Source organism: Saccopteryx bilineata, chromosome 2 (genome assembly GCF_036850765.1).
Source record: "Saccopteryx bilineata isolate mSacBil1 chromosome 2, mSacBil1_pri_phased_curated, whole genome shotgun sequence".
Lineage (NCBI taxonomy): Eukaryota > Metazoa > Chordata > Mammalia > Chiroptera > Emballonuridae > Saccopteryx > Saccopteryx bilineata.
In genome coordinates, this window is record NC_089491.1 from 290,651,737 (window position 1) to 290,669,043 (window position 17,307).

Below are 17,307 nucleotides of genomic sequence, written 5' to 3' on the forward strand. Positions count from 1 at the left end.
CTGTAACCTCAGCCTCAAACAGTGAGCTCAGTTTGTACAGACTGGCTCCCCCATGGCCAGCTGGCTTCTGTGAAGGCAGCTGATGGGCAGGAAACCAGAGTGTAGGAAAAGACAGGGCTCGTGCTGCACACACAATCCTTCACACACCCACAGCCTGACCTCCTGGCTCATCCAGGTCATCGAGGCTTCAGGTGTGAAATGCCTCACTCTGCTTCCCCGTCCGCTCCCCTACAAACCCATCCACATGTCCCCCATCCTTACGTATGTCTCAGATGTGTCTTCTCGAGGTGAATTCTTCCTCCTGTGGCCTTGAACCCATTCTTTCCCACTCACTCAGCTTTATCAACTCTTTCCTCTCTTTATTCTCTTTTCCCATGTTATTTGATGGTTACAAATAAAAATAACTTTCATTAAAAAAATATTTCTCTTGGGCATCCTCCCTTTGTCAGCAAAGGTACCAGGAAGGATCTCCGTTTCCTCACCTCCTATGCCCTCCTCAATCTTTCACAATGTGGCTTCCATCCCCCCACATCCCTGAACCAGTGACCTCCACATTGTGAGGTCCAGTGGCCCAATAGTCCTTGTCACCATTTGCCATGGTGACCACTCACTTCTGGCATCTCTTCTCCCTTGACCTCCTTGGCCTTACCTGGTCCTAACTGCCCCTTCCCCTCACTTTCCTTCACTGGAAAAAAAAAAAAAAAAAGCCTCCTCCGCTGCCCACCCCATAAATACTGGCATTCTCCTGCTTCTACCCTTGGTTTCCTGCTCTTCTCTCCTTAAATGCTCCTTGGGAGATCTCATCCTTGCCCACAGTCCTAACTACACTGATTATAATGACCATTTCTAAATATTTTCCTCTAATTCAGGCTCTTCTCCCAATCAGATAGACTCTAATAGCCCATGGGTGGCTGAAGATATGCCTCAGGTATCCCACAGGGGCAGCAAATGTAATCTATCTAAAAATTGGCCACATCATATCCCCTCTTCTCCTGACCCATTTTATTCCCCTTGCCCCTCCCCACAGACACACAAATCTTGGCTTCCTCTAGAATACCTGGTCTCAGCTTCTGACACCACCATTCACTGAGTAACTCAAGCCAGAGAAGTAGGGAAGTAATTAGAGTGACTCCTTTTCTCTCGTCTCCCATAGTCAACCAATTACCAAACCCTATTGATTAAGTGTCCTTCATAGTTTTCACATCTGTCTTCTCTGCTCCATTCTCACTAGCAATGCTTTGATTCATGTCGTGGCTCATTGTCCCTGGCTCATCTCCCTGTGGTCTTTAGTCAATGTGATCTATCTCTTTAAATTCAACTCTATTCTGTAGCAATAATCACCTATTTAAATCACAAATGTGCCTATATTCCCTTCTCTCACAAGCTATCAGCCCCCTTAGCCTAAGGATAAAGTTCAAGCCTTACTAAAAATCCTGAGACATAAATTCCCTAACATCTGGGTCTTGCCTACCTTGAGAACTACCGACCACCCCCCTGCTTTGTGCTTCATGCTCCAACAACACTACATTGCCCACAATCTTGAGCATATATCATAGGCTCCGTGTGTCTGGGCCTCGTTTCTCCCGTTCCTTATGCCCACTCATCCTTCAAACTGCATTCAGCACCACTTCCTGCAAGCAGCCCCCCTGCATACCCAGCCTCTGTAAGTGCCCAGTGCTCCCAGGATACTTCTCTACTTCTGTATCTGGTATGATTAGGAGCCTGCAACTTTTTCCTCCTAACCAGAATCTATGTTCATCAAGGGTAGGAAAGTGTATACATTCATTCATTCATTCATTCATTCATTCATTCAGCTAACATTTAAGTATCTCTTATGTGCCAAACAATGTACCAGGCATAGGTACATTGCATTACCTGCATACATTACATGAGCAAAAGACGTATTTTTCATCTCCCCCTCTCCAACATTTAGCACAGTACCTATCACCAAGAAAATGCTCAATAAATTCTTGTTGAACGTAACTGAACCAGTCAGCAGGTAGGTAAGCGAGATCGTGTTTGGAGCAGAATGCTGGCCAGACGAGGCAGGTTGGAGCCATAGAAATAACACAGATTCCATGGTCAGGGGACAACGGTCCAAGGTCTAACTCTGTCCCTTCATGGCTGGGTCATCTTGGCTTAAGGCCTTGCTTTCTTATCTCTGAAATCAGAAGTACTAAAGATGATGCCAATCTCTTGTACTATTGTAAGAATTCATTGAGATATAGACTCTAACATGGATTGTAAATTATTCAGTCTTCTAAAAACATGAAGTCACACCGATAGTATGAGAGTCAGAGAAGGCGGCTGCCCGACACCAAATGGGGGCTGCGGGGAGAGGCAGACGAGGAAGGGGCAGCAGGCTCAGAGGCAGAGAAGCAGTGGGACCTAGTTTCCAAAGTCCTGGGGCTGAGCTGGAAGGGCAAGTCACTGCACAGTCAAGTAGGGCCCTGCCCCCCCCCCCCATTCACAGTGCCAGGGCACCATTACCAATGTCTTCCCCTTTATAGGCAGCAACAAAAGCTTTACCACGTGTCATCAGGGTCTACAGCTGTGGGCAGAGAGCGGCCTCGGCACTCTCCCCTTCCTCTGAATATAAAATAAGCTCTTTCTAATCCTCCGTTTTTAATGACTTCAGCCTATGGCTTTTATGTCCTCCCCTCCTGCTCCATTCTAGCCAGCCACCCAGATTCATGCAAAAAGGAAACTCACTCTACAGCCATCAGACCCAGGGATGGGCCCAACTGTAACAATAGCAGCAGGAAATTGGAGTGAAGACTGGGCCTCCAGGGGACAGCTCTCCCACTGGGATCTGCTCCTCCCAACACTCAGCCCTCTGGGAAGTGAGATACCTTGCCTTGGCTATGCTGGGTGCGCACTAATGCCTGCTGCCTGCAGTGGGCGTGGGAGGAGGGACGGGGTTGTGTGGGGGCACTCTGGGTGCACAAAGATGTTCAGCGGATTCTGACACTTTTCCTTGGGAGACAAAGCCCTGGTAGGGATCTGCCTTAAGCCATTCAGCTTTTCTGAGACCCTCTTCTTTCTAGAACCTCTTATTGACAAACTCAAAAGCTGTTGGGAGATTCCACACAGAGCACACTCTTAGAAAGTCCTGATGAGAATGCAGATGCTTCTTACGCAGTGAAAAATATCCTAAACCTCAAAGCAAAGAGGGAGCAGCAAGAAGCATTTCTGCTATCTTTGGAGATGTAGGTGTCTGGACAAAGAGGACGCAAGAAAGCTCAAAAGAGAGTCTGTGATAGGACAGAACAAAAAGTCTAAGCTGTGAAGTCATTACGCACAACAAAACTGACATTTGTAGAGAACAGGCACAACCTACAAAATGTTTTCACAATTCTTTAGCTGAACATGAGAACATGATCAGGTTTCCTAACCTCTTCGGGCCACTTTATTCTGAGAAGCTGGGAGGATTAAACAGCATAATGCAGGAAAAGTACCTAGCTACCATTATTCCTTTTCATTGATCCTCACAGAAACCTTTAAAGGCAAGCTGGCCATTTGTATTGTGCCCATTTTACAGATTACAAAACCACGAGGGAAGGGCCCAGGATTATTCAATTGATGGTCCTAGAAGACAGAACCCAGGGCCACCAGGGCTTTCTCTGTGCTATACAACATCTCAACAAATTTGGCTGCTGCTGCTAACTCATTACTGAGTCCCAAGTTTGGAGGATTTACTAATGGAAATATGATGGGTTTTGCTTAGTCTTCCTTCCACCCACACTTTCACCAGTCCCCTGGGCGCAGCTGGCATTTATGAAATGATATCATGACAAAAGAACCCTATTCTTCAGGTCAGAGTACAGTGACCTATGGGAGAAAGACCTTGGCTTCATTTGTAGGTTTAACTCAACTGGACAAGACAATGAGGAAGTTTCCAGATTCCTTTATGTGTTAGACACTGTGTTGATTTTTTTTTTTTTTAATGCCAAAAGGATCCGGGGCCTCATTAACAGTTTATGCTTGCCTGACCATGGTGGGCTCCAGACCACACTACACACTCTAACCCCCACTTCCCCCACCCACTGACCTTCTTCCAGAAAACCTGCTCTAAGGACGGAGCAGACAGCAAATGGTTCATAAAAACTAGTTCACCAGATTGAGTGTTCATGGAGCTATCATTCCCAAAATAATCATAGCAGCCACCGTCAGCCCAATACCACATGGCATGTTCAAAGCTCTGAACTTTTCCCCAGCAGGAATCTGATCTCATGGTGACGGGTACCTCACTCTCCCTCTTTCCAGCACCTCCTTCGTCTTCCAAGAAAACCCTGAAGTTTTCCAGATCTGTAGAAACAAATAATCCACCCCCACACACACACACAAAAGAAGAACCCAAGTTGCAGAAGAAGGTAGGCTTTCTTTCTCATTTCATTGGGTCAAAGGCACCCCAAGATCAGGCCCTACAAGGATCTGAAAGCCAGATGTTCAGCATGTTGTGAAACAATGGACTGATGCTAAGTGGCTCGAACACAGAAACAGAAAAGCTGCTTTTCTCCCCCACACCCCCGCGGAAGTCCCCACTTAGACCGCTCTGGGAAGAGCCTTTGTCGCTGATGCCTGGGGACTCATTACCTCCTGTAGGCAGCAATTGTGCCCTCAACTCACTGTTTAGAAATTGGTGACCTCCCTCCACCCCCTCAGAATTTGTAGCTATGTTTGGTAATAGATGCTCACTAGACTTATGGTGGTGATCATTTTGCCAAATACACATGCATTACATCATTATGTTACCTGAAACCAATATATGATATCAGTGATATCAATGTACTGTTACATCAGTTATCTCAATGTAAAAAAACCTGGTCCCAGCAAGTCTAGTTCTAAAAATATGCCTAAGATAACAATTCAGAATATAAGCACAACTTTAATCGTGATGTTATATAGCTTTGGATGTGATAACAAAAATTCGGAAAAATGTTTTTTTAAAGAATTGGTGACCCCCCAACGGTTGTGTTAATTACTTTGATGGTGGGAGACCCTTCACAACGCATACATATATTTAATCAGGTTGCACACTTTAAACATATTATAATTTTATTTGTCAATTATACCTCAATAAGCTGAAAAAAAAAAGAGAAATGGGTGAACTCCCCAATGTATTTTAATCTCCCTCCAGCTCATTGTGGCAGTGAGTCCCCCTGCTTCGGAATGTGTCACCAGTGTTAGACACAAGCGATTCAGGAGACCTGCACGCTGACTGGAAACCAAACAGATGTGCAGTCAGACTGCTGTGCAGGTGACCCGCTTAAAAGAAGGAAAAAAAAAAAAGCACAGAAAAGAAATGAATGAAACTAAAAGACACAGTGTCCTAAGTAGTCTAGATATCAACCACTGATATTTTCAGAGCCCTGAAGGCACAGAGGGAAGAAACAGCATCGCTTTAGACCAGAAAGTGGGGTTCAGGGGAGCTGGGGAGTAGGGATCGCAGAGGAGGGAGGATAAAAATGGACACTGGCAGTCAATCCTCACTCATAGGGAAGAATGGATGTATTCCTGCACCCCTCATCCCCGCTCCTGGTAAGGATGACAGGCTTTCCTGCTCTGAGGACTTCTGTTAGAGAATAAATGAGGGTCATGACAGAAGAACAGTGCCCCTTTGGCCCCAAGGTGTCCTGTGCCTCCCAGAAAGGCTCACATGTGGTTCGGCATGGCCACCAATTCAGAACCCTCGGGCCCTGCGGGAGGGAGCTGCTCTCTCTTACCTGTCTGGCGGTGGGCAGTGCAGCTGGGAAGGTGTGGCTGGTGCAGGCCCCAGCTGGGCATGGCTCAGTGAAGCCCTGAGTGACAGTCAGCCACCCCCTGGCAGGGAGAGGCCCCCTCAGCTGGCACCCCTGGCAGAGCGGCTGCAGCCCACGGCTCCACTAGCTCCTCTCCGGCTGTGCATCTCATGAACAGAGAAAGAGAGAACGGCAGGAGAGGGGGTGGGGAGGCAGAGGGAGGGGAGGGGGCACCAGGACAGATGATGCGCACTGCCAGGCGGGGGGGGGGGTACTCCAGCAGGATGGCACTGCCCTGCGTGAGGCTTTCCTGCTGACAGCCCCCTCACTGGCAGCTGCCTCCGAGGGGACAGGGGCGAGGGGACAGGCACTCTGGAGAATTCAGGGATTCAGGGACAGGCGGAGTGCAGAAGGGTGGCAGAGGGTGGAGGAGGGGGAGGAAGCATATCCCCCGGGTTGCACAGTGGGGAAGGCGGTGAAGCAGGTAACTGGCATCAGCATTGGCACTGGGGAGAGAGGGTGACCTGCTTTGGCTCCAAAACAGCCGTGGCCAGAAGCACCTGCTCTATGACATGGTGTAGGTCAGGGACAAAGCCACATCCTCCTGGCCTGCCTTCAAGGCTGTCTCTCCCCTTCCATAATCAACAAGCAAGGCCCCTCTGGCTGAGGAATTTGCAATGGATAGGGAATCTAGATCAAACACAGCTCCAACTTTATGAAGCAGAAGAAAAAAAAATAGGCACAAAAGAGTATAAGGCACAAAATGTTTAGTGTTGTTTGTCAATCTATGCTGCAAGCCAGCCTGAGTGTCCCCTCCTCCCTTTGCCCAGCCTGGGGTCAGGGGGGTTGTGGGAGGAAGAGGGGGGGCCCAGGAGGGACCGAGAGAGTGTGTCATGTGATGCTTATGTCTGTGAAGTTCCATTCAGATGGTCAGGACCTCGGCCCTGGCCTGGGGCAGCTTCTGAGCCTGAGGGGTAACCCTTTGAGCGGGAGTCTAGAGTCTCCATGACCTGTCATCCATATTTGATGGATTCACCGCACTGGTCCCAGAGCTGACAGTCATTGGCTCTGTTTGCAACCTCAGCCAGGGAAAGAGGCAGACAGAGAAATAAATAAACAGTGGAAGTTGGAAAAGACCAAAGGCAGCCACAGCTGGGGAACATTCAACAAGCGCAGTTAATGAAAGGAAAAGAAATCTCAAATAAGAGCCTTCTCGGGAGGGAGGAGACAGGATGTGGAGGGATGAAGAACCAGACTGCGACAGATTTCTAGGGAATCGCCCTTCCCTGCGACAAGCTGGTTCTCTTCCGTCGGGCCTGTCTCCTGAGGTCTTGACAAGTGCTGACTCAGATGACCCCTTGAGGAATGTCTGCTTCGCTTACGACACTGCCTCTGTCTACTTCCAATCACCATGTCACTGCTGCGTAAAGCTGCACCGATTCAACAGAATCAGGTCAATTCAGCAAACAACCATCAGAGCCTGCTGTGTGCTGTGGGGATGCAGAGATGACTAAGACATCTTTGTCGTGTCTCAGGTGATCCAGAACAGAGACAAGTGACTCGGACACATGGGTAAGTGAGCTGAGGACTCAGAGAATGCCCTAGAACTGCAGGGGAGAGCAGAGAGTTGATCCACCTAAGAAATCAGAGACGTCCTTCCACAGGTGGCCTCATCTGACCTGCATGTTGATGGTTCCCTGCAGATTTTGACAAGTCGAGTTTAGAGGAAAGGAGAATTCAAGGCTGAGAAACAGCCCCAGCAAAGGCATGGAGTCTGGAGGTGCCTGGCACACTTGGGGACCAGTGAGTGCTCTTTCTAGGGAGACTAGAGCAGAAAGGCAGGTGTCATAGGAGGGCAGGGTGGAGATCATTTAAGGGGTACATTACAACCAAATGGTGGAAGACTTTAAATAGTGTTGGTCAAATCATTTCTATTACCAGATCTGCACTTTGAGAAGATACTGAATGGAGAGGTATTGGAGAAAAGTGAATTCAATCAACGTTATTGTTAAGACCCTAGGTGAGAGAGGATGGGAGTCAAAATAAGGCAACAAACTGGAGAAGAAAGAACAAAGTACAGAGATTTGAGAAGGCCAAGTCAGCAAGACTTGATCTGATGTGAGGGACAGGGTGGAATTCGGAATGGGGAAGGATGGGAAGATGTTGAGAATGATTCTACAATCTCACCTTTGAAAACTGGCTTTAAAACTAGGAGCCCCGGGAGGTAGAGCAGTGTGGGCTTATATTATAAAAGAAAAGACTGTAGTGTGTTTGGCTTGTGATGGGCTGAACTCTGTTGATAATCCAGGGAAAAGATGAAGAGAAGATGGAAATATAGCATTAGATCTTAGCAAAGAGGTGGCAAGCTGGAGGAAGCTCTCTACTTAAATAAGAGATAATAGGAGGTGATGAAATACTCAAGGGTAGCAAGGAGGGAGGGGCTGAGGGCAGGACCTTGAGCAGCAACCACAATTAATGAGAAAGAGGATCAGAGTGAGATAGTAGGAACACCAAAGGAGTGAGACGCCCCAGGAGCCAGGAAAGACAAGTTTCTGAGAAGGAACAGTTAAGTATCTCGGAGAAGTCACTGTGGGTAATGACTTTGAACTTCAGTCTGAAGTGGTCAATAGACAATAAATGCAGAAGCAGATGGAAGAATGAGAGAGTGCCTGCCTGAACAGAAGACACATTAGCTAGTCCACACCCAGCACTTAGATACGAGAGCTTGGAGGTAGTTGGCAGTACATACCACAGTTCGGTGTACATATGCACGTGCTTAAGATAAATGTTCAGTAGGTGGTTTTTTTTTGTTTGTTTGTTTTTGTTTTTTTTTTGTTTTTTTTTTAAATATCTGATTCTTTTTTTTTTTAATTTTTTTTTTTTTTTTACTTTATTTATTCATTTTTAGAGAGGAGAGAGAGACAGAGAGGGAGAGAGAGACAGAGAGAGAGAAGGGGGGAGGAGCTGGAAGCATCAACTCCCATATGTGCCTTGACCAGGCAAGCCCAGGGTTTCGAACCGGCGACCTCAGCATTTCCAGGTCGACGCTTTATCCACTGCGCCACCACAGGCCAGGCAGTAGATGGTTTATATATGTGCTGTGCCTGGCAGGTGTGGCATTCCACAGAATTGTGCCCCCACATCTAGCCACGTAAGAGCATCTATCTGCACGCATGCAAAGCGCTCAATGTAAAATTCGTTGAAAAGGTACAGGAGGCAATTTATGAATGTAATCAATTTTATACAATATTTGTTTAGCGCCTCCTACGGACCAGGCACTGTGCTAAGTATACCATTGCTAGAGCTACTTCCATAAACAAAACAATTTGGATTTCCTCAGTTTTCATTCTCTCTGCTCTGCCTCTGTCCAACTGCCAAAACTCAGCCAATTTAAGAATCCATCAGCTGTTTATGAAGGTAACTCAGAGACATCCAAAAGCCTTTCTCACAACGACCCTCTAAAACCCTCTTATTTTTTCAGCTGCTGTTATTCCAAATCTAGTCTGTTTTATTCTAAACCCTTAGGTCTAGATTTATTTCTAGAGTTGGCATCTCTAGACTTGCCCTGGTGGTCTCCAACCTGGCTCAGCTGTCTGACTTTTCCAACCCTTCTGCCTTAGGTAAGAATCTCCATTTTCAGCTCATTAGGGGGCAACACCTGAAGCCAGCCCCTTCCAAACAAGAAAAGCTCAGCCCCTTCCATGAGTCAGTTCCATTATTCATTCTTAAGTAATCCTCTTGTCTTGAAAAAAAAAAAAAAGCAACCCTTCAGCTATTGTTAAAAATAGATACCCGAACTAGGCTGAAAACTCCAGCTGATAACTGTAATCAAAATTCTGATACCCAGAGAGGGTAGACCACAAAAGATGATCCCTACGTTTCTCCCTGATGCATAAAGTATTTCCCCCCATAAAATCAAAGCCACATATACCTTTCCCCAAGACTTTCCACTTTCTGTGGGTGAAAAAAAAAATTCAGCCTCATTATTTAGGTGGGGGTGAATTTGCTACTGAGCAAACTCCTTTTTCAGTGTTTAAATTTTCACCAGTCCTGAACAAGAAAAAGGCAGAGTCATCCCAGCTGGTGTGAGATGCTGATCATTATTTTGTTTAACCCCGAAATAATCCTTACTTCAGAAGCACAGAACTTACTGCAGAAATGAGAACAAGAGGAATTAGAGCAGCGGGTGTGCACACATCTCTAATGAACATGGACTTTCATATATCCAGAGTGTCTAAGTGCTCAGAGACTTCCTATATGTCTGTAAAGAAAAAGAGAGCCCAGAGACACGCAAATATTTACTTCAATGAGTAGACCGGTTTGTTTTTTTTATGATCCTGAAAGGTCAAGGCAGAAGACAGGTTATTGCAGAGAGGAAGTTATAATTTGCACATTTAGATTCACGTTTTCACATTAAAAGCAGCCTCTCCTGCTGCTGTTCTTTCGTCACCCTGAGCTCCTCCATTGCCAGCCAGAGGGCTTTCACATCCTGATAGAGACAGACCCTCCTTCCCTTTACCTATTCTATTAAAGATACAGAAAAGGATGCAAAGTGATGGGTGTTTCTGGGCAGGGCAAGGCTCCGTAGAACTCAAAGGAGATTACACAGTGCATGGGCAGGGGATGTAGTGGAGGGAGGAGGTCAACTTCTGCAGATCACACACAACTCCTCTCATCACCCAGGGAACCAAGACTATCTCGGAGACCTAGGTCTCAAGGGCAAGGGGGGACAGGAAAAGCTGGCCTGAGAATCTTCCCAACTCTCAGCCTCTGGGGACAAGCACATGCCACAGGGAACGTGGAAAATATTTTACAAAACAGGCAAGACACGTGCCATATGACTGTGTCACCGGAAACTCCCACACAAACCCCTGTTGGGGACCCTTCTCCCTGTGTGGTGGCTCCTCAAAGTCGATTTGCAGCTGCAGGCACCATAGGAACCCGAGGGGACTCACAGGACACTGGGGACTGCCGTGGGGATCGGGGAAAGCCCCTGAGTGGCCTGCAGTGTGTGCAGCCGTGGGGCCTTCCTGGCAGGACGGATGTCTCTATTCCAGGAGCCAAAAGGTCTGGGATCTACAGGAAGGGGCCCCTGGGGACTGTAATGAACGTGCTCGGGCAGTGTCGTCTCGGTTCAGCGGCTTGATAATGACACAGGAGCAGTCTCAGAGGCGGATTGAACAGCGGAGCGACCCCTTACAGGCTGCCTGCCTGCCCTGGATAAACTCTGGCCCCTCACACACCACAGAGGGGTCGGCAGTGGGGCTTATGAGACTACTCCTGGGGCTTTGGGTCAAGGGCAAAATCACAGGGAGGGTATACCTACGTCTTAGGTCTCAGCTTCTGAGTCCTGAGTGAATAGCAATGTGCCCTCAGAGCCAGACAAGGGGAGAAAGGCCTCATCTGCTGCTTCCCAATTCTCTGCTTCAGAGGGGGGGAGGGGGCAACCCCTCAGCTGTTAGGCTGGTTCTACCCAGGGATTGGCTGACACATTTTCAAAGCTACTCTCAAAGGCTTTGATGACCTGGCTGTTTCCGGGCAGCAGCTGAAGTCATTTGCTCTGGAAAATGGAAGAAAGCAAGTGTGACCATGTACCTTTCAAATATCACCCCCCACACACATGCTACAAGCGATTGGGTTACTCAGTCGTCGTGGATTTTAATGAGTGCACCAATCTCTGACCCCTTAGAATCCCTCCCCTAAAACGTAACTAGAGCAACACTCTTTCGGGCTTCGCTTTCAAGAGACAAGAAATGCCAGTCCGCTGTAATTGTCTAGGACAGTGGTCGGCAAATTCATTAGTCAACAGAGCCAAATATCAACAGTATGATTGAAATTTCTTTTGAGAGCCAAAGTTTTTAAACTTAAACTATATAGGTAGGTACATTCCTTATCAAGGTAGCGCCTGTGGCTCGCGAGCCGCGGTTTGCCGACCACTGGTCTAGGAGATACCCCAGGTGCCCCTTGGGCTGGCGAGGCCTGCAGAAGATTCTGGGAGGGTCTCCCACCGGCGTCTAATTTCCAGAGCTGCTGAAAGTCATAGGCATCTCAAGAAGACTGACAACTTTTAATTAGATTTCTCATTTTATTAAGTACCAAAAAATACTGAAATAGCACTTTGCTTAAAAATTAATGCAATCTCAAATTTTTTGTTAACTAATGCAATTTCTGTATCTGAAAGTGCTTTGAATTTCAAGCGTACTATTTAAAAGAACTATTTTGCAATCATCTAATGTGATCACTGCAACCATCCAGTTGGGGTGAGTACATTTGAAGAAACCGAGACACCAGATGAAAAGTAAACTAGTTAAGAATTTATTGCGAGTAACACGACAGACCTGAGATCCATATGCAGGCTTTCCCAACATTATTTTCAAGCTTCTCAATTTTATTAAATAAATTATATATAGTGTGAATTATTATAATAAGTTTCATACATACTGCTAACAAAAATTAGGGGATATTTCAAAATGAATATGAAGCAATATAATATCCCCTAATTTCTGTGAGCAATATATGTTTACCCAATGCGTTTGTCATGTTTTCTCACAAACCTGTTGAACATGTCCAACGTGACACTTGGGCCTCTTTTTCCCCTCTGTCCCAAATGAGGCAAGTAACATTAGCGGCACAGAGAGGAACAGCGGGAGTTTCTGTCCATGAACAATAGACAACCACTGGATGCTTTGGCCAGAACTGTGACATTGTAACAGCAGCGTTTTAGGAAATTTCATCTGGCAGCAAGATGTCAGACTCAGAGGACAAGAAAGACCAGAGTTATCACTCCTCTTGGGCCATATTCATGTCCAATCTTCCTTTGGGACAAATGCAACTCTTTGCCCTGCACAGTGTACTAGAAAGGAGGTTCCTGCAGCCCTGGCATCAGAGAGAGCTGCTGCTCCTGGGAGGGGCAAAGGTCAGAGGGTTGACCTTATGATGTGTCTGTCATATCCAGCAGCCTGGAAAACTGAGTGCTATTTACAGAGGATCTTGACTTCCGTCTGGGGATGGGGCAAAGCCTAAGATGAAATTGGGAAGCAGAGCACTCTATCTAAATGGACAGAAGCAGTTTCCTCTCACGGTCCAGTGAACCTTTGAGCCGAAATCCCTGAGCTGTCATCTGTCCTCAGATCTTTCCTTCATCGTCTCTGGATTCTCTGCTTTCAAAAGCACTTGTCTTATATTTCATATAAGGGTTCAGCAAAGGGGTCAAACAGCTAACCTGGGAGAGGGGTCAAGTTCCAATCTTAAGTAAAATATTTACATTACCTGGGACTTCCTAAAGAAATCCAATTCTTTGACTGCGTTATCTAAGCCTTAAATGACAATAATGATGGGAATTTCAGCCCAAGTCAAAGGCATGGGTCACTGGGAAATGGCCCAATATTTTGAGAGGGATAAAAACTTTTGTCCCTTGATTTACACCAAATAGGTGCCCACCTAACATACTTAGATCACAGTCAACTCACTGCAAGCATGCGGGCAGTAAGTCACTTCCTCTAACGGGGACTGCAGTGACCATTGGAATGTGTAAACAAAGGACACAAGGCAGGAGCACTTTCTTTACAGCAAGTTCACTCACACACTCGCCATTGATCCACTCATTTCAAGTACCTTCTATGTGCTGAGCATTCTGCAATACTAGCCAAGATAGAGGGGTTCCAAATGGTCGCAGCTGAGGATACAACAAGTGAGAGCCCTGACCTACATTTTGCAAAGATTCCTTACCCTCCAAGCTCCAACCTCTACCAGTCCTCTGCCCCTGCCCCCTGAAGGAGGAGGGGCACTCGCCGATACTACCTACATTTGTGAGAGAAGCTCTTTTAGGAGGTGGAAAGGCTGTATGTAAATCAAACCTGTTCCCAGGGGGCAGGGAAAGCTGCCAGAGGAGAGGATGAATAACTAACTGCAGGTCTCACAGGCCCTACCCCTACTGGCCACTCACACCCGCCCCCAGTCCTGACTGAGAGAGCAAAACAGCGTTTAGCGCTTGGGAAGGGATGACCTCAAGGTAAAGTTGCATAGACTTCAGCTGAGAAAAATACGATCACCTTCGCTTTTTGTGTTTTGTTCTGTGGCTCATCACAACTCCCAGGCTTTTATAACCTTATTTCTCCTAATTTGTGCTCACCACCTCCTCCCTCCTTTTCCTGCCATTCTAAGGTGGGGTTGGAAGGTGCACTGGGTGAAAAAGGTGAAGGGATTGAAAAGTACAGGTTGGTACACAAACCAGTCATGGGCATAGGAACTCTCCATGGTGTAAAGAGAGCACTGGAATATGGGGGAAACACTTTGTAAAGTGCATGATTGTCTGACCATTATGCTATATGCCTGAAACTAATACAAAATAATACTGAATGTAAACTGTAATGGAAAAAATTTTTTCAATTAAAAAAATAAAGTGGAAATAGCGAACCAATATCAACTATAACCTGATTATCTTTAAAAAGTGGGCCAGCACAAGGCCATGAGTAATAACCATAGGTGATTCTAAAAAATCAGTTAAATTTGCCTTTGGCCTACATCTGTTTATATGTGGACATTTTTTTCAAAGTAGCTGTGTCTTCTTAATTATGTTTTGTTTGCAGTTTCTCAGCAGCCGGTCCCTGGGAAGTAAGGGAGAGGCAGGCACACGGAATGGGCTGAGTGTTGAAAGAAGCTGGTGTGGGATAATTTGTGAGAGTTAAACTGTTCATTCAACAAATATGTATTGAACAGCTGACAATGGTAAAGCATGGCACTTGGTATGGCCGGAAACAGAAAGTAGGACTCGGGTATCATCTCTGCCCTAGAGAAGTTTGCCAACTTCTTAGAAAGAATAGGTAAAGGCTTCACCTTTACACAACTGAGATTTCGCCATAGCTTTTTTTAAAATTGATTTTAGCAAGAAAGGAAGGAAGAAAGAGAGAAAGAGAACATTGAGCTGTTCCTGTATGTGCTCTGACCAAGGCTCAAACTGGCAACCTCTATGCTTCAAGATGATGCTCTAATCAACCGAGATATCTGGCCAGGGCTCGCCATAGCTTTTAATGAGAGCCTAAATGGCATTGTTTTTTAACTCAACTATCCATAGGGCTCAGGTGTCTTTTGATCTAATAGGACTCAGATAACTGATGGTTCCTCCAGTAACCATATACAATTTTCTATGTTTCTCTGTTCGCATAAAACACAAGATTCTCGGCCCTGGCCGGTTGGCTCAGCGGTAGAGCGTCGGCCTGGCGTGCGGGGGACCCAGGTTCGATTCCCGGCCAGGGCACAAAGGAGAAGCACCCATTTGCTTCTCCACCCCCACCCCCTCCTTCCTCTCTGTCTCTCTCTTCCCCTCCTGCAGCCAAGGCTCCATTGGAGCAAAGATGGCCCGGGCGCTGGGGATGGCTCCTTGGCCTCTGCCCCAGGCGCTGGAGTGGCCCTGGTCACGGCAGAGCAATGCCCCGGAGGGGCAGAGCATCGCCCCTAGTGGGCAGAGCATCGCCCCTGGTGGGCGTGCTGGGTGCATCCCGGCCGGGTGCATGCAGGAGTCTGTCTGACTGTCTCTCCCCGTTTCCACCTTCAGAAAAATACAAAAAAACAAACAAAAAACCCACAAGATTCTCACCTTGTCTAAAGCAGCAGAAGGATAACCTCCCAGCGTGCACAAGTGTTCAGGAGAATGGATCGGAGAGGTTTCCTCTTGAGACTGCATGTCTGAATCTGCTGATGACTTAATCACTGAGGAAGTGCACACTGCATGCCTCACTGTCCTCAAATTATTTCCAGACAAGCCTCGTCACAGCCTTCTTTTTGGAATATCTTCCCATGCCTGGGCTCCACTGCCCCACAAAGGGCAGGAGCCTTCCCCAATCCACTCATGCATAGAATAAACAGGTGCCAACTTGGGGAAACAGGGCAAGAGACGAGGGGTCTCTTTCATGCTCACAACGTCCTCCCACCTCTTGGACCCATATGCAAAGTGGGACAAAAGGGTTGCTCTGTGAAACTAGCCCTTCGGCCAGATTCTCCCACAAAAACTGGTTCCCATCGCCTGACCTGTGGTGGTGCAGTGGATAAAGCGTTGACCTGGAAATGCTGAGGTCACCGGTTCAAAACCCTGGGCTTGCCTGGTCAAGGCACATATGGGAGTTGATGCTTCCAGCCCCTCCCCCCTTCTCTCTCTCTGTCTCTCTCTCCTCTCTAAAAATGAATAAATAAATAAAAATTTAAAAAAAAAAAATCTGGTTCCCATCCACTCTCTCTCTCTTTCTGCCATTTCCACTACGACGAGAAGAACAGATGATGTGAATTATGTATGTGTCGCTTGCTGGGTGTGGCTCCCAGGTCTAGCCTCACTGCATAACTGCTGGAAGACCACCTCAAATGCAAGACATCCTTGGGATATTGCTGGGAGATAGGGTGGCCTCATGCTAGAAATGAGTGAAGAGTCCCCAAAAGGCACCTCCCGCCAGACTTACTAAGGGCCAACAAGGTCATTATCAGCACCATCATCAGAGGCACCCACAGCTCACATACTTGTTTGTGCATGTGCAAGCCAGGTGCAAACATGAGTCCTGGCCTCCTAACTGCAAGGGACCTAGGAAATCAATGAACTCAGCTTCAGGGGTCAAACAATATTTTTTACACATAGTAAGGGTATTGTTATATAAAATGGCACATACCTGGCCCTGGCCGGTTGGCTCAGCGGTAGAGCGTCGGCCTGGTGTGTGGGGGATCCGGGTTCGATTCCCGGCCAGGGCACACAGGAGAAGCGCCCATTTGCTTCTCCACCCCCACCCCTCCTTCCTCTCTGTCTCTCTCTTCCCCTCCCACAGCCAAGGCTCCATTGGAGCAAAGATGGCCCGGACGCTGGGGATGGCTCCTTGGCCTCTGCCCCAGGCGCTAGAGTGGCTCTGGTCGCGGCAGAGCGACGCCCCGGAGGGGCAGAGCATCGCCCCCTGGTGGGCAGAGCGTCGCCCCTGGTGGGCGTGCCGGGTGGATCCCGGTCGGGCGCATGCGGGAGTCTATCTGACTGTCTCTCCCCGTTTCCAGCTTCAGGAAAAAAAAAAAAAAATGGCACATACCTTATGTATACTCTTACTCTGTGTCACAGTTTAAAAACAAACAAACAAACAACCAAAGAAAAAAACTATTCTATCCAGAACAAAAGCATAGATATGGGTGAAAATGAAGCAGAAAGCCTGGAAAATGATCCACGAGACTCACTGAATCAATGCTAAGGTAAGAATAAACCTGCATCACATAGGAGCCAATAACAACATAAATAAAAAGACAAGGGATACGTAGAGAAAAGTTCTTTTTAAAACAAAGATGTGTGAAGGGGAGTTGTCAGACCCTTCCAATTCTTGCTGTGGGTTTCTTGTTCCCCAAAATGCCTCTTGGCCCCTGACTCAGCAGGGGAAAAGCAGCCACCTACTTTAATAGCTTCCTCTATAACTGAAGTGTTTCAGGAGAAAGTCAGAGAGAGGAAATGAGATTTAGTGCCCCAATACCTCTGAGAAGCATTTCAGAAATACATCTTGGAAATCAGGACGATCATTTGGCCCCCCTGTTTAACTGGTGCTAATCATGCCAC

At 47.1% G+C, this 17,307-nt stretch overlaps 1 protein-coding gene across 2 annotated transcripts in view; it reads right to left on the bottom strand.

Moving 5' to 3' along the window:
• Positions 1-5,894, bottom strand: part of RGS8 (regulator of G protein signaling 8) — a 41,601-nt gene extending 35,707 nt beyond the window's left edge. For both annotated transcript variants that reach the window (XM_066261302.1, XM_066261295.1), the window contains exon 1: positions 5,727-5,894. The gene's annotated coding sequence lies outside the window, so the exon portion shown is untranslated. The remainder of the gene's footprint in view (positions 1-5,726) is intronic.
• Positions 5,895-17,307: the final 11,413 nt, after the last annotated feature.